At 40.8% G+C, this 25,203-nt stretch overlaps 1 pseudogene across 1 annotated transcript in view; it reads right to left on the bottom strand.

The window, feature by feature from the left end:
- The window catches only part of LOC143544745 (actin-related protein 7-like), a 141,049-nt pseudogene that overhangs the window by 88,074 nt on the left and 27,772 nt on the right, over nt 1-25,203 (bottom strand). The window lies entirely within an intron of this gene.

Here is a 25,203-nt window from a genome sequence, read left to right as displayed (position 1 = left end):
TAGCGCAATACACAAAACAAAGAAAGGAAAAAAAATGGACTAAAAATGTATTTCGTCAAGAAAGTTGAGGGGTAGCGCTCAACCATGACTAGACCCACCCTAACATGATGACAAGAAGAACCTTCTACGTCCATATATATTATGTGAGACAGTGCAGTTCAAAATAAACTTATATAACGTTTCATATATATATTATATGGTTTTTATTTTCATTAATGATCCCCAACTTCATTTCTTCTCTACAATTTTTACTTCATATGAACAGATGATTAAGTAACACTGAAAACAACTTTATGTCAATAAATCAATAATGCAACTCAAAAAAATGAGTGTATGTAACTGATCATATATGATATACTAGATTGAGGCCCGTGTATTACACGGGTAATTGATGAAAATTTTAAACTTTAACCATTAAGTGAATTACAGTCAACAAAATGATCATATATTGTTAATACAATTACAATTTATATGAAAATTACAAAAATTACATAATTAAGATAACACAAATATGTTACAAATAAGTAGTCACTCCGTCCCATTAGAAGTGTCATGGTTTGAAAAACACAAAGTTTAAGGTATATTGAATGATTACTTTTATTGCTTACCAAATGACAATAATGTCCTTAGAAATTGGGTCCATCAATGTTGGTTATTAATGTTAATTTTGTGTGTTTATGGGTAAATTTGGAAATTAACTAATAAATTTTGAAAGTGGACATTTGTAATGGGACAAACAAAGAAAGAAACATTGACACTACTTCGTCCTTGTACACTACATTTGTGATAGTATTGGTTGGTATACATTGTTTATCCAAAATCAAAATCTTTAGTCCATATCTACTTGTAACTATTTATAATGTAACATATATGTCTGCTTATAACTCTTGATATAGCCATGTATAGTTGTATGTGTGACAAATAAGGTTATTCAAGTACATACCGCGACCCTAGATAAATTATGATATATATCCATGAAACTAACAAAAAAATATTCATACACATAAAATAACATACATTTTGATCAATTAATATATATGATATCAATTGAGATCATTTGCTCATGTTTATAAAAAAAAAACATTATTATCCCAAAAAACATATTACTTGTACTTTGATGATATAATCATCATTAGAATATGAAATTGATTAATCATGATATATTATTTGTAGTTGTTAATATTCTGCATATGACAAAATTTAATTAATTTTATATATTAAAATTAACAATTGTATAATCAAGAAACATATAAGACCTAAAATTTAAATATAACAAAATGATTTGTTTCATTTCATATGAATGGAAAATGACAAAAGCATACTAACCTTAAAGTCATTTTCAAATAATAGTAAATTCTTTTTTTAAAAAAAAAAAAATTTGTGTATAACTTTATTATTTTGAATATAAACTATAATAGATATTTTAATTATGTACTACCTAACAGGTAACATTAACATAACCTCAAATCATTGTATTTGTCTAAAATTAAAATTACTAAGTAATATAATATTGAAATGATTTGAATGAATAACTAATGAAAACGATATTCTAGGTTTTCATATCCTAAATGATTTTTGGAAAGCGAAAATAGTGAAAAGGGATTGAAACAGACTTTTTTGTTTAAAAATTTGAATGCTTTTAATTAAGTAATTTGTCTTATAAGGCATATTAAATTTAATATATTTGAATAATAAAAAGGTATAAATGAAGTTATAAAATATATATTTCTAGAGCATTTTTGTCTTGAGTTATAAAAGAAAATATTGAAAACTAAATATTGATATTCTTATTGCTAACCTTTTATACTGCACAAAAAGACATATAAATAAATGATAGATAGTTTATATAGTAAATCGTTATTCATATGGATTATAATTATAATATTCAACTTCAATGATTTAATGCTAAATACCGAGATATATATAAAATGTATTCTTCATGTTTGTAATATTTATATAAAATGGTTGGAGAAAATAAAGAATATACACATTTTCCTGAGTTCAAATACATATGAGAAAATTTTAAATCCAAATTTGAAACAAATCATATATAAAAAATTATGCATTGCTGCTCAAATCCCAGTATAAAAAAAGTTATAGGTCTTGTAACTTTAATTTTGATATTTTCTTATTTTATTATTTTTCACCATTAATGTTAATGAATGAATCAAATAAGATTTACATTCAAAGAAAATAAACTTCAATTCATATATAGAAATGACTTAAAATATAAGGATCAATATTGAAATGTTGAAAAAAAACATGAAGAAAGCTATAAGAGTGACAGGTGGCAAAAATGGGTAGTTATTTATTAGAATAGATAGATAACACACTTCTTTATTATGCATTCATGATGCATATTCATATATTCAGATGCACTGTTTTTATTACGGCTAATGCATACACATCCATTAATCACAGTCCTAAATCTAAAGCTTCATGTGTTACAACTTAGAAGACTATAAACCTAACCGCCAAAAGATCGAGAAACATCACTGTTCAATTCACACAAAACATTAGAATCTATCTGTAAGTGAAATGGAAAGACATGCAATATTTAAATAGCTAAAAAAAGCAATTCAAGATTTATTATGCTAGAATATACGCCTCATATATTTTGCCAATATGCATCTTACAAAAAAACCTCATCACTTTAACTTGATAAAACTAGAAAATATTGCAGTTCATATTTCATCATTATACACAATCAGAGATCAAATAGATTGACTGATAATATGCGCGTGAAGAGGTAGGTCCCAGCAGAGCCCAGTTGGACCCGCAAGACTCACCTTGAACAGGGACGTCTGCGCAATGACCAACTGCTCCAGCAGGACCCACCATGCTCAAAGAACCTTACGCGCAGTACGCCAGCTGTACCCGCAGGGAAAGCCTCCCAATGGTGAAGTACCCCGCCTGTTCCCGCAGCTGCGGATACAAGCCATCAGGGAAGGCTACCCGCACTAACAGCAAGGCTACACGCACAAGGCATTAGCTACTTCAGTAGTCACATGAAGGAATGAGCAAGGCGGGAATACTCCCGCCCAAGTGAGCCAGTCCGTATGCTTCTGGAAGGTCTTTCGTACTATACCTACTAAGGTATGGGCGGAACAGACAAATTGACCAGAGCAGCCCATGAACTAATCACAGGGTGACAGCTCACCGACAACAATACGAGGAGGAGCACCCTCTAGTACTGTTTGTCACTATTAGCCGCTGCCTACTCACCAACCCTTACGAGGGGACGTGCGCAGCCTACAGTTGGTGGAACAGTGCGTAGCCGGCAGTAAAAGAACAGTATACAGCCGACCTTTACTGTTGGCCGTAGCCTACCCACCAACCAGCATGGCCTGTGCGTAGTCCACTGTTGGTGGAACAGGAATACTATTCAGCCGGCAGTACCTTCTAGGAAACCTACCTTCGGCTATAAATACTCCAACACCTTGGAATGGTAAGATCATCTGATATCTCAATCTTATCTAGCAATCTCTTAATATACACTTATATTCAGAGCAATCTAGTCTGATTCTCACGCCGGAGGGTGGTCACAAGGAGGAACCCCCCCCCTTCTCAGTGACGAGCTTACGGTGTCTGTTTTGCAGGTCTCCAGAAGAACAACCTTCTCTGCTGGACCTCATCCTCGTGGGAAACATTACTTAACCCCCAGATTATCTATAATCTGTCCAGGGTTCACTTAGTGTTTCTTCATTGGCGCCATCCGTGCATAAAAGCTAGAACTAATTTAGTTTTTTCAAAATTTCTGAAGAAATGGTTAACGTTACTCCGGTCCCAAGGCTAGTAACCGACCAAGAAACCCCGGTAACCACAACCCCAGCAACTGGGGGGAACACCGGCGGTTATACAAATCTTACGAACACTACCCCGACTACCCAAGCCGGGGCAAGTGCAGTAAATATTCCACTGGGGTTCACAGATGCCCAGTTGGAAAAACGAACAAGGGTCCCTCGCCAAACACTAGATCAAGTGAAGGCGTGGGCCGAAGCACGTCAAAGAGAGTTCCAAGCTGAATTGGACGAACGCTTGCGTTCAGTTCAACAGGCTGACGAATTCGGCAGTACTCGCCAACACCTCAATATGAACAGTGAGTGCGAGTACTCAGATGACGAGAGGGAAGAATCCGATACCGACGCAAACCCTCGCCATAAGGCGAAAGGGAAGCGTAAGGAAACGGACTTCCAACCAAAAAGGAATTTTGGGGAAGCTTTTAAACCAACAAATGCGGAGAGAAACCCGCGTGACTTCTCCAAAACCTTTAGACCAACTGCTACAAATGCAGGAAAGTCAAAATTCGCAAGGGACATTGCGGAAGCAATCGCCCCGAGAAGTGCCAAACAAATGTCCAACATTGGCACTTATGATGGTCTATCCGACCTAGACGACCATTTGAACAGGTTCATTGCGGGGGCTACCGTCAGTAACTGGACGGAACCCACGTGGTGTTACATGTTCCAGATGACTCTGGTCGGAGCGGCCAGGGCATGGTTCGATCGTTTACCGGTCCACCACATATATGACTGGGCGGACTTTCAGAACAAGTTCAGCCAGCACTTCAGCCAACAGAGGAAATACACTGAAGAACAGTGGACGATCCTCAACTGCGTTAGAGAGGAGGATGAATCTTTACTAGACTTCATCACCCGCTTCAACTCCAAAAAGCTAAGTCTCGGCAACATAAGTGAAGATCTGGTTCGCGCCGCTTTCATCCAAGGCGCCGAATACCCAGAGCTTATCCGCACATTGACGGGTAAGGATGGCATGCCATCAACATGGGATGCCATCATGACGGCGGCAAAGCGCTTTGCCGAGACGGAAAAGCAACTGGGAAGGGATCTTCCCCAGAGTACACACCTCTACACGCAGAGGACAAGAGAGAACAATGTTCGGATCGCCCGACAGAACAAAAAGAGGAAGCTAGGTATCTGGCAGTCAAGGGTAAACTTTGACACCTCATCCAGCTCTCACCCTCTTGTTGGCGGAAGAAATCACACACACCCTTCAAACTAAAAGCACCGGTGGACGCCACTCACCAAAAGCGTCACGGAGATATTTGCCACTGAAAAGCTACCGTGGCCAAAAGCTCCAATGATCCGGCAGCGACCTAATGCGGATCAGAGCAAATCCTGTGACTTCCACGGGACAAAAGGTCATGGTACGGAAGAGTGTACATCCTTGAAGGATATTGTTGAAGCATTCGTCAAGGATGGAAGACTGGCACACCTGGTGGCATCAATCAAGAAGGGAGGACGGAACGACAACCGGTACCGAGGCAACGGACGAAAGCCCGTTGACATCAGCATCAACATGGTTCATGGTAATATCAGAGGAAGAAAAAGGCGAACGATAGAACCATGTGCGTGGAAGGAAGCTGAGGTGCGCTTCCCGCGAGTGCCAGGAGGACCCAGCAAAGAAGGCCCTATCATCATCAAAAGCCAGCTGGGGCACTACATCACCTCCCGCACTCTTGCTGACAACGGCGCCTCGTCAACGGTGATGTACAGGCAGTTCTTCGACAAGCTAGATGACGAAGACAAGTAACGCCTGGAAACGATATGCGCCTCGATGGAAGGGTTTGATGGCAGCACAAACGCCCCCCTGGGTATCCTATCTTTCCCCGTCACTCTTACGGATGGGAAACACTCCCGCACAGAAGATGTGGACTTTGTCGTGATGAGGAAGCCACACCACACATACGACATTCTCTTCGGGAGAGACGGGATGGCAAGATTCAACGCCGTGGTATCCTCAGTCCACGGCATGATGGGATGGCCAACAGCTGAGGGTGTAGCGATGATCACCGGCATTCCCCAGGTATGCATCGCATCTGTCTCATCTAAACCCAAACCAAAGATGGCTAAACCGACCATCACCGAACCAGAAAAATGGGCCTTCAATGGCAAGTACCCAGACCAGGCCGTCACCATTGGCCCTACAATTGTTGATCCCACACGCACCTTACTCAAGCGCCTATTACAAAAAAAAGCTGACATCTTCGCGTGGACACCAGCTGACATGACTGGTGTGCCCCGAAGTAAGGCAGAGCATAAGATCAAATGCGATCCGGCTGTTACGCCGATCGTACAAAAGCGCAGAGTAATGGGGCCAGAACAAACTAACGCGTGTAGAACCCAAGTCAAGGAACTCCTTGACGCAGGCATCGTACGCGTTAGTAGATATCAAACTTGGGTTGCAGATCCCGTTATAGTACCGAAGAATAACAAACAATGGCGCATGTGCATAGATTTCAAGGACTTGAACAAAGCATGCCCCAAAGATTGTTATCCGTTACCCGAAATTGATCTTAAGGTGGACTCGCTGGCACCGTTCCGCCTTAAATGCTTCCTGGATGCGTATAAGGGGTACCATCAAATACACATGGCCGTTGATGATCAGGACAAAACCGCTTTTCGGACGCCCGATGGTACATTTTGTTACCAAATGATGCCATTCGGACTTAAGAATGCCGGGTCCACATACCAACGCCTGATGGACAACCAGTTTCATGCCCAAATTGGGAGGAACTTGGAAGTCTACATGGATGACTTGGTCATCAAAAGCCCTGACCCAGAAGTGATGCTGAAAGACATCGAAGAGACTTTCAACACGCTCAGGAAGATAAACATGAAGCTCAACCCGAGCAAATATGCCTTTGGAATGGAAGAAGGGAAGTTCTTGGGGGTCATCGTCACTAAAGATGGCTTCAGAGCGAACCCTGAAAAGGTCGAAGCCATTATCAAAATGGAATCACCTACTACCATCAAACAGGCTCAGACACTGAATGGACGACTGGTGGCACTTAATCGCTTTTTGGCAAACCACGCGGATAAGTCGTTTCCCTTCGTGTCAACGTTGAGAAATTGTTTAAAGAAAACGCACTTCCGCTGGACACCAGAAGCGGAAGCAGCTTTTCAGGAGATTCGGTCACGCTCGATCGAACTCCCAACACTCACAGCACCAAAAGCGGGAGAGGAATTAATCCTATACATTTCCGCAACAGATAGAGCAACCGGGGCAGTCCTGCTAGTAGAGCGAAAAGGCATCCAGATGCCAATCTATTATGTCAGCCGTGTCCTAACAGACGTAGAAACCCGGTACTCTACCCTCGAAAAATTAGTCTTAGCACTTATACACGCTTCACGCAGGTTAAGACGATATTTCCAGGGCCACCCAATCACCATTCTCACCAACTTCAAACTTGCAAACGTTCTAGGCAAACCCGAGTTATCGGGACGCCTAGCCAAATGGGCAATTGAGTTGGGAGAATACGCGATAAAGTATAAACCAAAACCAGCCATAAAAGGCCAGGTTCTGGCCGACTTTATTGCAGAAGTGCCTGCATCGCGGGAAAAAGAGTGCCAGGAAGAGGTTCAACCCTCTCCAGCACAAGACATCAATGATGTCTGGCAACTCTACACTGATGGAGCAGCCAGTAACGACGGTTCAGGCGCAGGGCTGAAACTAACCAACCCAGCAGGCCAAGAATACACTTACGCTATTCGACTGGATTTTCCAAGTACGAATAACGAAGCCGAATATGAGGCATTCTTGGCTGGGTTGAGAATTGCGCGTAAGATGGGGGTGAAAAACTTGGAAGCCCACGTGGATTCCATGTTGATAGCCAATGAAATCAACGGGACGTACACGGCCGTGAACGACACAATGGCCCTGTACCTCGCATAAGCAAAATCCCTTATGCGCGATTTCAATGACTGCAAAGTCATACACGTCAAGCGAAGTGAAAACAAATCTGCGGATGCGTTAAGCAAGCTTGCATCATTAGCCTTCACCCACTTAGGAAAGGATATCCGCATTGAACTCCTCGAGACACCTTCGGTCCCGCACAAGGAAATTTGTGTCATCCAAACCAGCTCGGAAACGTGGATGACACCAATAATAAAATACCTTGCGGCAGGTACACTACCAGAATCCAAAACACATGCAAGAAAACTACGCTGTAAAGCACTGAATTATCAACTCATCGATGACATCCTTTACAGACGTAACTTTCTTGGCCCACTCTTAAGATGCGTGGACAACCAAGATGCTGACTACCTCCTAAGGGAAGTACACGAAGGCATCTGTGGAGTACACGCAGGTCCCCGCGCTGTTGTAGCTAAGCTAAACAACGCGGGATACTTTTGGCCGGGGATGCATATGGATGCACTGGCATACATCAGAAAATGCAGGTCTTGCCAGCTTTATGCACCCAACACGCACCGCCCGAAGAATGAACTTGTTCCAGTCACTTCTTCATGGCCATTTCAGAAGTGGGCCATCGATGTGACAGGCCCATTTCCTACAGCAGCAGGAAATGTTCAGTTCCTTGTGGTAGCCATCGACTACTTCACCAAGTGGATAGAAGCAAAACCTTTAGCCCAAACAACCGCAAAACATATCAAAAAATTTATTTGGGAATTTATTATTTGTCGTTTTGGACATCCACAGAATTTGGTGAGCGATAACGGCACCAACTTTGCTGACAAGAAGCTACAACAGTGGCTGAAAGAACTTCAAATCACCCACACCTTTACCTCAGTGGCACACCCGCAAGGTAATGGTGAGGTGGAAAGAGCAAACAAGAGCATCGTCGAAGGCATCAAGAAAAGACTCTTGGAACACAGATCCGGCTGGGTGGACGAGCTTCCGCACGTCCTTTGGGCAAACAGAACGCTGAAGAAGGCCAGTACGGGAGAAACCCCGTTCAGCCTCACTTATGGCACGGAAGCCATGGTCCCGGTCGAAATTGGTTTACCCTCACCAAGGATCTTGATTCAGCCAGAAGACAATGATGCGGAAAGACGGTTGGATCTTATGCGGACCGAGGAACGCAGAGACTTAGCCGCAGTGCGTGAAGAGAACTACAAGCGACAAATGCAAAAGTACTACAACACGCGGGTAAAACTCTGCAACTTCAATGTAGGAGACTACATACTGCGTAACAACGAGGCTTCGAACCAAGAACGCCCAGGAAAGCTGGCCCCGGTCTGGGAAGGGCCATACATTATCAAAGAAGTCCTGGGAAAGGGCGCATACCGGCTCGAAAGGCTCGATGGCACTCCCATCCCAAGAACATGGAATGGAGCTCAATTACGCAAATGTTATATGTAGATCAATTCCAAACTTGTAAAGAAAAGGCCTAGAGCCACTTCTAATGGAAATGATTCTCCTTTTATAATGTGTTGATAACTTTACCTTTATACTTATGAACTTCCCACACTGGTGCCGGTATTCACCGCATAAATGGGGAAGAAGTAAGTCGTTACGTGTGGAAGGCGGCAAAACCCGCATAAACACAACGCTAAAAATAAGGAAAACCTACACGCAGGTCAGATGTAAGTAAAGTTTAGCCATCCTTGTAAGTGCAAGTGACGGTCTTACCCGCACAATCACGAACAAGGAAGCAAAACTTCAACCTATCATCTACCACGTTCAAAGGTTATCCTAAAAAAGAATAAGGAAAACCTACACGCAGGTCAGATATGGGTAAAGTTTAGCCATCCTACTAAGTGCAAGTGACGGTCCTACCCGCACAATCACGAAAGAGGAGGCAAAACTTCACACCTATTATCTACCACGTTCAAAGGTTAACTTATTCTAAAACACTTGGAAAATTGCTAATTTAATCTAAAGTATGCAAGTCATATAACGTTTATAAAGCAAGGAATCCAATGAAAGAAGCGGTCTTAGCCGCACAAAGATTTATATTTCATAAATATTCGTTACAAGAATGGTCGGGTAACTACCCGCCTACAAGAAAGTAAATCTATACAAACTAAATCTATCCTAGCAGCGGGAAGGGATCTTCAGGATCAGGCTTCAGGGCCACTTCCACTTGGACCAGCGCCGTCAGTAGAGCGTGGCAGTTCAAGGAAAGTTTTAAGGATAGCTAGCCCATCATCAGCAGCAGCAACTTCATTCACCTTCTCCACCACCGGATGCGGGAAGGCAGCATACTGGTTCACTGCTTGGTCGTAAATAACTTCAGTATCCACATTATACAAAGGGAAGTTGGAAGGCGGGACGCCTTACTCAACGAACCCTAGACCAAGCAGGAAGCCGGCCCGTTCCCCATCATCGTGAGAAGCGTTGAGGGCTGCGCTCATAGCATCGTCGTAAGATGTCTCTGAGAAGACCCGATGCACAACCTACAAAAGAAAATATACAAGTGTCAACACCCTTTCTATTTACAAAGAAAAGCGTAGACATGAAAGCTTACCTGAGACAACGCTTCTCGAAGAAGCCATTCCTTGGCAACCAGAGCTTCTTGGAGGGCAGCTTGAGCTTCGTTACGGGCGCGTTCGGCTTCACTCTTGTTAAGGTTGGCAAGCAACACTTCTTTAGCCGCAGCCTCTTCGACGCCCTTTAGCTTCCGCTCAGTATGGTCAAGCACCCCTTTCTGGTCCAAGATCTCCTGGAGCTTTTTGGCGTCTTCCATCGCCAAGGCATCATGAGCCTGCTGGAGAGCCTCTAATTTGGCTTTAAGTTCTTCATTCTCCATGCGCAGAGGCTCAGCAACAGCTTCAGCCTTGGTGGTCCTCTTGGTTGCGTTCCTCGCAGTTTCCTTAGCCAGCCGAAGCTGTTCATTAATAGCTTGGGCAGCCTTGGAACGGGCCTCGAGTCGAGCCTGAACTTCAACCTCGAGGGCCTTGAAGGCCTTCTCCTTCTCCGCAGCCACTGAGGCAAGTTGTTGGTTCTCCTCCCGGACAGCCCGCGCCTGAGCTACTTCCTTGAGGCGAGCTGCTTTTAACTTGTCGTTTTCACGACAAAGCAGCTCGACGCGCGGCTGCATCCGGGCCAGGAGAACCCAAAGCTCATTGGTTAGCCTACCCTCCTGGTAGCTAGCCATTGGCGGAGAGGTACTACTCGGCGCTTCACCCTGGAATGCGTCAACATCCACGCCTGCGTAAAGAAGAAAAGTGTTAAAAGATTAAGCTATGAAGATAAAAGCTAAAGGAAAGTTGTACTTACGGGTTTTCTTGAGCCTAAAGGTACGGAGAGGCGGGGACGGACCCGATGGAGCCGGCCTCTTTGCGCCGGTCACCGTCGTCTTCTTTGGCTCTCCGGAGGTGACAGTCGCAACCTCCGGAGCGGTGGTCTTATCACCACCGGGATTCCCCGCCACCTCTTCGCTCTCGGTCTCCGAATCAGACCGAGGCGCTGGATCGACAGTGGAGGCCTTCTCTTTCCCCTTCCCGCCGGCAGCCTTCTTCTTCCGCACCAACGGAGGACCATCTGCGGATTCCTCATCAGAACATACGATTAAAGGAATTCCAGCAGAGGTTTCAACATTGAGGGGTCGAGGGTCGAATAACGCCTTACCTGGCCGACGGGCACTAAGGATCTCATGGCCTAGCGGATAGACCTCCACGAACCGATCCGCCGTTTGTTCTAGGATGGGCAACTCGTTCTCGTCTAGAGCGCGAGTACCCATCCGGGCGGGACCGTCAGCCTCACGCGGATTAAGGAGCGACTGCAGGTCGTTCCCCTCTGAAATAAACAGGAAAAAAGTTAGAAGCAATTCAGAATCAACAATAAGAGACAAAGCATACCGTAAGGAACAGAGTTCGAACCGTATTCGAGGACGATTGGGATCTTTTGCGCATCGGCAGCCTTCCACACTCGGCTCATCCCCAGCATCACCATCCCGGACTCCGCAAACCGGTAAACCGGAGATTGGACCCGAGATATCTTCGCAAACCATTCCGCCTCCTGGTAGTTGGAGGCGTGAAGGCTGGGAAGTGCTTGCCCGTTCTTGAATTTCATGGCAATGGGGATGGCGCGAGCGGATATGAAGAAAACCTCCCTCTTCCACGCGCGAAGACTGCGCTCGGTCGCGCAGATGTTTAAACCCTTAATCCGGGTTGTCAACGTGTACCACCCCTGGATGCACCTCCAAGTGTAGAAGGTCATCAGGCGGTCAACATAGGGCTCAACGCCCAGTATCCGGCACACCCACTCAAAGTGGCGAATCTTGGCGATCGCCATGGGGTGCAACTCGGTCAAATGAACACCGTGCCTCTCAAGGACACGGTAAACAAACTTTGTCAATGGGAACCTAAGATTCCCATAGACAAAGAATGCAGCATAAACCCCGATCTTGCCTCTGGGAGCATCGTATACCGTCTGGTGGGGTTCAGGAAACTCAGGCTCGAGAGACTCGAGCATGAACTTCCTGACGACGTACCGATATAGATCGCCAGGCAGAGCACACTGGCACTCACCAGCAGTACTCTTGTCATCAGCTGTAGAATCGATATCACGAGACATCTTGTAAAAGAAGAAGAAAACGATTTCGGGAGAATGCTTGCCTGAAAAGGATGAGTATTCGCCGGAAATCGCTTAAAAGATGAAGAGAAGAGTGAAAGTGTGGATTACAAAGAACCCTCTCCCCCTTTATATACTAATCGCAATTAATGCGATGCATTTAATACGGAAGAGAGAGAAAACGATGGTGCAATGAAACTATGACACGTGGCAAAAAGCAAGCTGGCAACAGCTGTTGACAGGACGCATACCATTAATTTAGCGGCCACGCGCCCGAAAAATCGCGCCCACAGCGCCTGAAAAAGCGTCTGGAATGACCATGTACTGTCACGTCACCATAACTTCCTGCACGTCCTGACACAGTCAGAAGAAACCGTCGCACGACGTTTCAGATGTTTGGACTGTTCTTATCCTTCCACCAACTCTTCGAATTTCAAAATTCAAAATTCAAAAAGATTCAAAAGTAAGCGGGAAAATACCCCTTACCTTGGCAAACAAGTAACCGTAAGACGGATGCGGGTACAGTGTTAAGGCAAAAACCTTCACATACCTAGCACCCGCAGGGAATTGAAGCCAAGTATACCTCGGTAACCAAGTAACTATAAGACGGGTGCGGGTACAGTGTAAAGGCAAAACCCTTCACATACTTAGCACCCGCAGGGAATTGACGCCAGGAATACCTTGGAAATAAAGTAACCGTAAGACAAGTGCGGGTACAGTGTCAAGGCAAAACCCTTCACATACTTAGCACTCTGCAGGGAATTCAAACCAAGAAGGATCTTCTGGGCCATGCTTGCGGAAACGGGAATAACATCCCCGCATGACGGGAACGTCGAGAACTATATTGTTTGAAACTCCAAGATGGAATTGGTGGTTTTAGCATAATTGATCACTATGTTGAAAACTACCAAGACCCCATGGAGAATCCACACAAATGGGACTCAACGCTCCTGACGTGCGAGGAGGTTACAAACCTACCCGCTTCATACCCAAAGATCAAGCAGAAAAGTCGGGAATTTCTGCGTGACATCAGGAAAACCGCGGGAAGAATCACCACGGAAAACCTAAAAACTAAACCCTTTTCAAAACCCCTAGCTAAGTCCAAAAGTTCACCTCACTTATTAATAATTCATGAGATGAACATTGGACTGGGGGGACTTGAAGAGGTAGGTCCCAGCAGAGCCCAGTTGGACCCGCAAGACTCACCTTGAACAGGGACGTCTGCGCAATGACCAACTGCTCCAGCAGGACCCACCATGCTCAAAGAACCTTACGCGCAGTACGCCAGCTGTACCCGCAGGGAAAGCCTCCCAATGGTGAAGTACCCCGCCTGTTCCCGCAGCTGCGGATACAAGCCATCAGGGAAGGCTACCCGCACTAACAGCAAGGCTACACGCACAAGGCGTTAGCTACTTCAGTAGTCACATGAAGGAATGAGCAAGGCGGGAATACTCCCGCCCAAGTGAGCCAGTCCGTATGCTTCTGGAAGGTCTTTCGTACTATACCTACTAAGGTATGGGCGGAACAGACAAATTGACCAGAGCAGCCCATGAACTAATCACAGGGTGACAGCTCACCGACAACAATACGAGGAGGAGCACCATCTAGTACTGTTTGTCACTATTAGCCGCTGCCTACTCACCAACCCTTACGAGGGGACGTGCGCAGCCTACAGTTGGTGGAACAGTGCGTAGCCGGCAGTAAAGGAACAGTATACAGCCGACCTTTACTGTTGGCCGTAGCCTACCCACCAACCAGCATGGCCTGTGCGTAGTCCACTGTTGGTGGAACAGGAATACTATTCAGCCGGCAGTACCTTCTAGGAAACTTACCTTCGGCTATAAATACTCCAACACCTTGGAATGGTAAGATCATCTGATATCTCAATCTTATCTAGCAATCTCTTAATATACACTTATATTCAGAGCAATCTAGTCCGATTCTCACGCCGGAGGGTGGTCACAAGGAGGAACCCCCCCCCCCTTCTTAGTGACGAGCTTACGGTGTCTGTTTTGCAGGTCTCCAGAAGAACAACCTTCTCTGCTGGACCTCATCATCGTGGGAAACATTACTTAACCCCCAGATTATCTATAATCTGTCCAGGGTTCACTTAGTGTTTCTTCAGCGCGGGAATTCTTCATCGTCCTCACTTTCCTCTTGATCTTCTTCCGCTTCCTCGCTCTCCTCCATTACCTCAATGTCCGACATTCGAAAGGTAAACTTCTCATAAGGCGCTATAACCCTCATCTTTGGCTTTCGAGACTGACATGGACCCGCTCCGGTGTCGGATACCGCTGGAGTTGTTGGTGGGGTATCAAAGCGCCATCGACTTTGGTCGGAATGGCAATCCATCCAACTCGACGAGTCACAGCCTTGTTATCGTAGCCACCCATAGCGAGAAATATATCTTGAGATTGCAATATTAATATGCGTAGAAAGAAGAACGTAACGATCGAATGAATAAAGAAATACTGAGAATATTGCAATAATATGTGTAGAATGTAGACGAATGAATGGATATATGTATATATATAGGAGTACCTACTGTGTAAGTAGATTGGGCCTCACGTAATCAAATTCGAAATAAAATTAACGCGTAAAGGTAACGGTAATATTCAAATTATATACTCCGTATGATACAAAAAATATTAATAAGAACCCAAATAACCTTATTTTATTTTGGGGTTCATTTATGATTTATCTCATAGTTTATTTATTACTTCCTAATTTATATATGGAAACAAAACCTTTTTTTCCCCCTTAAATTTAGTTACGTGAGGAACAATCTACTTAAGGTGGGGGGTTTTGAGAATCCATTGAGTTCCGGTTTCTTGGTATAACTTTTTTTAAAAATATTACATAGAGAACCCGCATTTGAATCCTCTCATGCCCATAGTTTTATATTTTTTTAACCCAAAGTAAAAATTGGGGCTCACATTTATTCTTTTTAACAATATGCTACGAACCGAAGATACACAAACGTAGCATGACACCGGCCCACCACAATCCATAGCCCCATCAATTAATCAAACCCAACCCTTCAACCCACACCCTTCATCACTGCCCTTGCCTCGGCCATGAGCCGCCTACTTTTACAGTTTTCTCAGTAGCTCATTAGTCAACTTACTTTACATGTTATTATTCTTTTATGTTTGATGTTTAGTCCATTTTTATAGATTGTTAATTTGATGTGTTATTTGGCATTATTCATTAACGCCTTTAAACTTGATGTTGTTTACTCGAACTGTTGAAACGACCCGAAAGTTTTGACGTCTGATAGTATAGAATTAGAGCATCTAAGACCAATGAACCCACTAATTTATTTTATTTTACTTTTTTGAATCCGCCACTATTTATTTGCTATGTAAAACCATTTACCAAATTCAAACTTAACCCTTTTAACATCAACTACCAATACTCTCATCCTTGTAAAAAAGGGCTTTTTTAGATACACCATATGATGTTTCCAAAACACCCACTCAATATGCGGCGTATCGCCCGATATGCGGCATATTATTTGAGTGTTTTGGAAACATGTGTATTTTTGTCCTCTTGCTGCTTTTTTTGTTTTATTATGTTTTTGTCTTTTTGTTGTCTTTTCTTTTATTTATTTTCTTTTGTTTTTTTTGTTTTTTTTGGCTCGGGTAACCTTTTTTTGATCGGTTTTGGAAGGTCACAACGAACCAACAATTTTAAAATTAAAAACGATCAAAATAAAACAAACGACTTATGTTTGTTTTCTTTTTTTGTATTACGGGTGTAACAGATTTTTTGTCTGTTTTTAAGTAATAACGAAACAAAAATTTTAAAATTGAAAAAGAAGAAAAGGAGCATAACGCATAACCAGATTTATAAAATAATACATTACGAGTTCGAAAAAAAAAACAAACGAGTTCGGGAAAAAGTAACAGCGTACAAAAAAGAAATCTAAAATGCGGCACCATCCGCGTCGTCATCGTTCCCCTCCTCGTCGAAACGTGGTGCTGGTACTGTGTACTGGGTTCCATGCTGCTGGGCAGACATACACCCAACCATCCAGGTGATCTGACCGCGTATCTGTGACACGTCACGCTCTAGTCTCTGTAGCCTGGAGTCAGTGGCCGCATCCAAACGCACGGCACGATGTGTACGCGGAACGTGCTGCGGGTGCTGATGTCGTGGCTGTTATGAACACGATAAGTTAACGTTAATAAGACGAAGATACAAAAAAATTAAACGATAAAATATAACGTACCTGATCACCGTCCTCCTCTCCCTCATCACCGTCAACCTTGGCGACCTGAATATCCACCTTCGGCTCCTCGATTGGCGGAGGCTCAACAAGTGGGACCTCTACGTATGGTCCAGAATCGAAATTAGTGATCAGGTGATTCCAGCGGTTAATCTTCTTGACGATTTGCATGCCATGTGCCCGTGCATGGTCCAACTCTCACGGCGGGAGCGGCGGCTGAATGGGTAAGTCTTGCAGTCGGCTCTCGTAGCCCAAAGAAATCGCAATCCGCGTAGGAAACGTGTCACCGACCAATTTCCCGCGGCCCTGCCTGTGCCAGTAAATGGCGAAGTAGTCGCCGAAACCGCGAGCTAGGTTGCAGTGTCTCCCCGTAAGCAGGCATCGCAAAAAAAAAACAGGTCACGGAGGTTGCAGTGATCTGCCCCGTTGTGACGACCCTGTAAGGTCTGAGCGATAAGTCTGTGTAGGTGCCTGTACAAAATATAATATAATATAATATAATATAATATAATATAATATAATATAATATAATATAATATAATATAATATAATATAATATAATATAATATAATATAATATAATATAATATAATATAATATACAAACCTGTGCAACAGGTCCCTGATGGCTGAGGCTTTGCAGTCTGCCGCGTATTCTCCGCGGATTATAGGCCAAGGTGTGTCGCTAATCGCCGTCCAAAAATGCCTCAACACGTCATCTAGTGTATCGTGTATGCTCGTCGTCCAAACAGGATCGGTTAAATCCTGAAATGTGTACAAGCCCAGCGCTAAGGCAAACTCCTCCATCGATAGAAAACGCTCCACCCCGAACATACGGAACCGAACCTTCGCTCGACTGGTATCCGCACCATTAGCCGACATCTCGACCTGCAGATCTCCCTCCGGGCGTGACCTGAAACAATATTTACATGTTGGTTAAATCTACTTTATTTATAAGTTAATTGAAAAGAAAAAAATACCTGAAAACGAACGTAGAGTAAAACTCTAGTGTGAGAGCCCGATACGCTGGCTGCTGGGCGGTAAACAATCTCTCCCACGGTGTATCCTTCCCAACAATTCTTTCTATCCTGTCTTCCGCCCGAACCATTTTTATAAACTCCTCGGACAAGGTCGAGGAAGGTTGTGGCTACATCGCCACAATTCCCAATAAAGGACAATGTTGGGATATATGAAAGGGGACTACTAAAGTGTTCCGTCATCTCTCGGCAGTTGCACCGGTAGCTCAAAAGTTCAAAATAGCATCTACACAGTCACCACTATGATTTTTAATATATCATGTAATTTGATAAGTATATATTTTTAAAATCTATTTATATATATTATTTTATATTTTCTATTTTATACAGTCAACACTATTATATTTAATATATATGTAATTTGATAAATATATATTTTTAAAATCTATTATATATATATATATTATTTTATATTTTCTATTTCATACGGTCAACACCATTATATTTAATATATATGTAATTTGATAAATATATATTTTTTAAAATCTATTATATATATTATTTTATATTTTCTATTTTATAATTTTGTAATAATAACGGACTCACAAATAACAACTAGACAGCCACCACTATTTCAGAACGAAATTATTATGGCTGTGTAGATGCTATTTTCGGACTCCGTCGTCGTTATTTTCCGCCAACATATGGTTTTATCTGGGTCTTTATTTTGTAATAATAACGGACTCCAAAATAACAACTACACAGCCACCACTATTTCAGAACGAAATTATTATGGCTGTGTAGATGCTATTTTCGGACCCCGTCGTCATTATTTTCTGGTGGTGGTGGTGGTTTTGGTGGTATAATCTGGTGATATTTTGAGTGAAAGGTTGAACGTATTTTGTGGTTTTGACTGTAACAACTCGAAAATTCCAATTAAGATTGTATCCGTAATCCGACCCATTTTGATTTTCTCGGATAATTAAATCAATGAAAAACCGCATTTATCGAGTAAATTAACTATTTATTTAATTAATTATATTAAACATATTTATAAACTTTTAAATCTTGGCATTTTTGACCAAAACATAAACTACTACCCCAATTTGCTTCCATCTCTATATTCAAAGGACCAACCTGCAATATTATGCCTTTTGATCCATTAACCCTTACCCGTTTACCCGTATCCATTTGAAAACCCGCGACCCGTTTTGTTATCTTGGACCTTAATTCTCGCCTCAATCTTGGAATCAAATCATTCCTCATAAAATACATTCCTAATTCGGCCTTACCGACAATAGAATTTAGGAAACCATGATCAATATTATGCTTATTGCGTATATGAACGATCTGACCTGGCCTGTTTATCAATCCATAACATAACGAGCACCATATTTCAATTAAAGCTGCATAAATCATCACCTAAATCTCGCGAATAAAACCACTACATTTAATTTGGTTATAAGGCTCTGCAAATACTCCGTTCATCGTCGTCTTTGGCTGTCACCCATGTTCGCCGTCCACCATCAATCAACCCTCGTTTAAGGTAATTAAACTATGTGTTGTGTTCGTTTTTATTCAGTATCCCTAACATTAATCAGACGCATATTGAACGGATTGAGCGATTCAAGATTCTAGGGTTTATAACTAGTTTGGGGATTATTCAACTGTTGTTTATAAAACATTGTTTCTGTAATTTAATCATCTGGCACACAGCCAAGTTGGCTGGTGTGGGTACGTTAAACAGGTGGGCCGGCTGCCACCTGGGTTCGAGTCCCAGTGGCTACGTTTTTGGTTATTTTTATTTTTCAAGTGTTTCTTTTATATATGATATTAAATATTATTATTATTATATAAATATTATTTTTATTAAAACCGACATCTTAGAGTTTACTGTTTCTTGTCTAAAAGCTTTGTTTACGTGTGTGTGTGTGTATATATATGTATATGTATTATAAGTAATTCTTTTAATAATAATAAATCATCATTATTTCCTTAAACCCGACACCATTATTGGTTTTTCTCGTTGTCAAACGTCTCTATAAATTTGCCTTTATTAATATTATATTTATGTTTCATTATGTGAAATTGTAGCAAACGTATTTTAAACGTGTTAATTATATTTATAAAATTAGATTTTTGATAAATATTTCAAGATACACATTGTATTGTAAGTATATATTTTAACGTTAGTATTAAATTAATAAATATAGTACAAGTTATATTTTCAATGTTGGGTTTTCGTTAAAGATTTTAAAATATCCAACTTATTGTAATTAAATATTTAAACGTTTGTTATTATAGTAAATCGCAACTCATAATTATTTAAAGTAAGTATTAATAAATTCGGCTATATGATAAACAAACGATCCTCTTAATTAAATGATGATTAATAATATTGATTTAATAATAACAATAGAAACTCATCGATCAATTAATAAACATTCTTACCACAATGCATAACTCAAAACACATCGACGTCTTAATTCATTAAAGTATGTTACATCATTATTAATTAATTCATATTATCTTTATTTAATTAGGAATCCTGGTCGGTGTATCCCGTAGGGTTCATCTTTCCCACATCATCATTTATATTTTCGTGCATCCGATCAGGTGAGTAATCACTCCCCTATTTTACTTGTTTTCAAATGTTTTGGGAACACTTGCGTACCATTTATCATATTATTTATCTTATTATTTCTCAAACGCAAACTGTGATCTTTGTGTTGTGTATTAACTGAATGATTGTCTGTTACTTGCTTACTTGAATCGCATTCGGAGAGGTCCAACATAATCTCATTATAGTATGATCATACGACCGTCGTAGTGGCCGGAGCCCGATCGCATTGGCAATGGTTTCACCGACACCTCATTTTTGGTAACCAATACCCATTCGCATGGCAACGGTTTAGCCTTTTCTTTATGGTTGATTGTTTATGTATGTGTTATGGTTTAATTGTTTATACTCACAGATAACAGTTTTGCCTATTCTTTTTATTCACTTATATCATTATATATTATTACCATTTTTGTTTGTGTCAAAACTGGTGATCTACTCACTCAACATGTGTTGTTGACAAACATATATTTTGTACGCATTTGCAGGTTATAGATTTGGATTGCTTATCGAACTGAAGCTCACATAGAGATGACTTTAGGATACAACATATACAAGAATAGTTGGTTTTGTATTTGTAATTTTCTTTATTTTTGTTGTATATGAATGTTGTTTGATAATAAATAAATAAATTAATTAGATATTGTCGCTTTATAATTTCATGATAGTAACCTTGTGATCTGTGACAATCAATTCACGTCCCGACATTTCCGCCGTAGGTTGGGGTGTGACAGATTGGTATCAGAGCCGAAGGTTTAAGATAGGCCGTTAGTGGTGCCTTAGTAACATGCTTAGGAACCCCATACGTGCTTATTTGTTTACCTGATGTGTTCTATTTGATTGTTTACAGCTTACATAATTACTTGTTAGATTAAATACTTATTAACTGCTTAGCTAATTGTCTATTTTATTGTCGAGCACACACACACAACTCCGAAGCTATGCTTCACCTCGAAGATATTTTATTGCTCCGAGACTATGTCTCATTCTCAAATTATTTATATATAACTCTGAGGCTATGCCTCAAACTCAAAAGATTTCTATTTAATTTTATTAGATTTCCGTTTATTGTCAGAAATTTCCTTGCGAATTCCCGAGCATTGTTTTTGTTTGTTTTCACTTAAAATTTGGGAGTGTGACAAGATTCCCCGCCATAGTGGAAATTGTCATGCGACCGACACTTTAAGCGTTTAACTTAATCGGCCAAACAGTTACACCCTTTATTGTGTTTTATTGTTTTTAGTCGGGTGTAAAACCCATGGGACGCCATGGACACGCCAACTATTCATTTTCTCAATTATTATATTTACGATATTTGGTTGGAGCATTATCACGTATGGTGATACATGAGATACTTCAACTACTCATACTTACATTTGTCATTCGTTATTTAGTTTGGTCGGTTAAAACGACACGTAACACTCATGGGCCAACAAAATACCATGGACAAGCTCCTGGGAAATCCAATATATCAAGAAACTTACGTTATTTTTTTTTATTTGTTTATGTATTTTATTTATTTGAAACAAGTTATGATTTGACTCAATTACTTAATTATTCAATTACATCGAACCAAGACTTACTGATTTAATTCATTCACATACTCACAAATATTTTTATTTCCATAATGGAGCACAAATCATTCACTCACTGGGACTCTGTTATCACAAGTCAATCTAAACAACTTACTATTTAATTATCTAATTAGTTATCTCGCACTCATATTATCACATTCACAAATTATCAAGAGCAATTAATAGCTATTTTCTCATACGCTTATTACAACATCATCAAACTATCAAATATAATAAAAGTATTATTAAATACCTTAATATTTGAACAATATCCCTCATGTTCATGATTATCACGTTATCAATTAACGAAATTATCACAAGTAACTCAGTACCTCAATAACTATCAATTACATCTCAGTTATCACCCTCAAATTTTAAATATTAACATTTTAATTTGTTATGCTTCGATAAAATATCATATCAAATCATCTCATTGATTATATCACCTACTTAACGAATTATCGTATAGAATACCTCATTTAAATTCTGACTTATCCTTAAGTCATGATTAACGCTAGCACAACTTATGTCGAATTTCACTTTTTATTTAATAACTAATAAGAAATTTACACAACTTATTATTTATACTCATTTAATCTCAATTTACATAATTATAGAATGATTTCTACATCAAACAATACAGGTCATATATTCTCTACACCCGCTTTATAACCACAAAAACTGTCAAAGAGATAGTTCCTACAATCTCTAGGGTATAAATTCTAACTTAAAACACTAATGCAATCAATTTAATCTTGTTCACTAATTTCTTTCAGAGAAATTTCGATTCATTTACCGTTACTCACCCTCATAACAACGATAATAACGATAATAACAAACGCAAGCTTAATAATCGAGTTTAGGTTATTAAGTAAACCAATTATCAATCTCAACGAAATCATAGTGTCCCAAACAAGAAACCTTACACCGGAATACGCTCGTTACGTCTTATTCGCGACTTTCGTCATCCAACTCAATTCTTGTGTTATTCTTACACTCACTATAACAGTTATGGTTATCCCGTTAACACTTGTCGTTACGCTGCCTACGACACAAAGACATCCCACAACGGTCTATGTCGTCGATTTAGCTTTATACACCTGCTACACGTGCCTTCTACAATTATGGAGACCCTAATCACCTACGCAACACATTGTTCTTTACTCATTCACGCCGAGTTCAAATTATACCGGCACCGTACCATACTACCCATGCTTATTTAGCTTAAACCAACCAACTCTATGCCTTTCAGGCTTTCTTCATGTAACAAGGTCGTTCTCGCTTACTCGATTCTAGACCCGCAAGACTTAATTTCATCAAGCTTACCTTAGTCAAACCTCGTTTTCACAAACCTATTCGAGGTACCCCAAATCATTTTTGAGAATAGACTCCTTTTTTTTTCATTCGGTTGTTTAGTCCTAGAACTTGTTTTTTCACATCTTCCAGTTCCGTTTCATAGTCTGGTTCCTCGTATCTAACAAACGTCGGACTTAATCGAGCTTCCTCCAAAAGGGGTCTATGTATTTTAATGGAATACGTATATTGTTAATAGTGTACCAGTTAAGCTTACAAGCACACGGCAAGCCCCATGATGTTTGTAACCGGTGGTCGCACTCCGCCCCCGTATCTTGCAATGTGTCAAGCAAAGTCAGCTCTTTGTCAAGTTTAGCGATAGCAAAAAGTGACGCATTATTATGTAGCTTTTCAAACAAAGTCAACTTATGGTACTTCTTGACCCTAACACGGGAGTCTTCAAGGGTCGCACCGATTTCTTTCATTTGGGAATTCACCACTTCAAGGGCAAACGCCGCAATAGAGTCCAACGAATTGTTCGGCCCCGCAAGGTATCTCTTCAAGTTCGCGTGCTGGCCCTCTACTCTGTTTGTTGTATGATCGCCGAAGTTTAGTCGGTCGTCAATTCAGCAGGACACGAACTTCTCTTTGTAAGGTACCAACCAGTTTTCACGAATATAATACCAAACCTCTACAAACAAATAATAAAAAAACATTTTAGGCAATATACAACTAGAATCTAAAATCATGTGTACATACGAGACATAATAAAAAAACATTTTACCACGTTTGCCATGTCCAGCTAACGTTGCTTCCATTTGACCGCAGTTGTAGTCGAACATAGATTTTGTTGGCGACGAGTACAGTACTTTCCACCAGTAAGAGAAGGACTCAAAGATATCTGTCTGAAAAAGACTCTTATGTTTTTTCTTTATGTTCTGGAAGATGTGTTACCTACAAAGGTTTTTGGTAGTATTGGGAAAGACTTTTTCACAGATTTTATCAAGGCTTGGTCCTTGTCAGTCAGGATGACACGCGGCTCCCTACAATCGACGAGCATGCCTTTAAGTCGTTCCAGGGCCCATGTGAAGTTACACTCTTGCTCCCTAAAGATAACCGCGTGCGCAATACAGAAAGACTTTGATGTCGACGTCACACCAACAAACTGAACAAACGGCCACTTGTATATGTTGGTGTTGTACGTCGTGTCAATCAGCAACAAATCTGGGAACGCACGCCACATGGTATGCGACTTCTCGTGACTAAAGAAAACATTCTCCGTCCTATTGGTGGAAGGATTCTCCCATGTGTAAAAGGTAAACCCATGGGTTTGAAGAAAGTTTCAAGTACCTACGTTGGGTTCAACAAAAAATTAATATATATTACAAATATTCTTATTAAACATCAGAATTATAATAAAATTAATATAATAAAATGATATTATAAATAATATTCTTATTAAATCTTACAATATATATATATATATATATATATATATTTTTTATATATGATAAAACAAAATAATATATATTCAAAATAATATATATTATAAAGAGTTTTACAAAATAATAATATTCTAACAACAAGTACCTGCATGGGGGTGTCACCAATTTTATCTTGGTCATCAACAAGCTTCACGACGTTGTATATATCCCTAGTAATACATTTGTTACCGGGAAAGCGTTTCTTTATGGCTGACTTAATTTTAGCAGGCCTCAGACCCTGCCTATGCAACGTCGCAACCATATCAATTTCCTCGTCGGTCAGTTTCCCTAGTTCCGGGTGCCCCTCCTCAAACAAAATGGGATCGTGGTTGTGCGCCTCGTTGAAAACCTCTAGCTTCCAACAACCACCAGGTGCGTTGTACCTCCCGACAAGTTTAAATGGACAACCCCTTTTAATACTCCCGGTATGCCTCACCGTTGCCTTGATTTTTGGTTCCCCACCTCGATTGCATACAAGTTCAACACTTTTGTTCCTTGAACGTTGGACTGAGATAACACAACCATGCTCACGTCTTGTCTTCTTAGCCCAATCCACCAACTCAGCAACATAATCAAAATACTGATATCAAGCAATGTAAATAAAGTAATATTTAGTAAAGTGTTGAAAAAGAATAATAATAATTTTTTTTAAAAAAAATAGGTCATACATTATTAGTTACATAAGAAAATGTCGTCTTTCGTATGTAACGATCACCACCACCACCACCATCATCATCATCAACATCC

This window comes from Bidens hawaiensis, unplaced genomic scaffold (assembly GCF_021521415.1).
Source record: "Bidens hawaiensis isolate Kalapana, Puna unplaced genomic scaffold, B.hawaiensis_p1.1 tig00013743_1, whole genome shotgun sequence".
NCBI lineage: Eukaryota > Viridiplantae > Streptophyta > Magnoliopsida > Asterales > Asteraceae > Bidens > Bidens hawaiensis.
The sequence above is the reverse complement of the archived record's forward strand: the minus strand, read 5'-3'. Positions and strand labels throughout refer to the sequence as shown.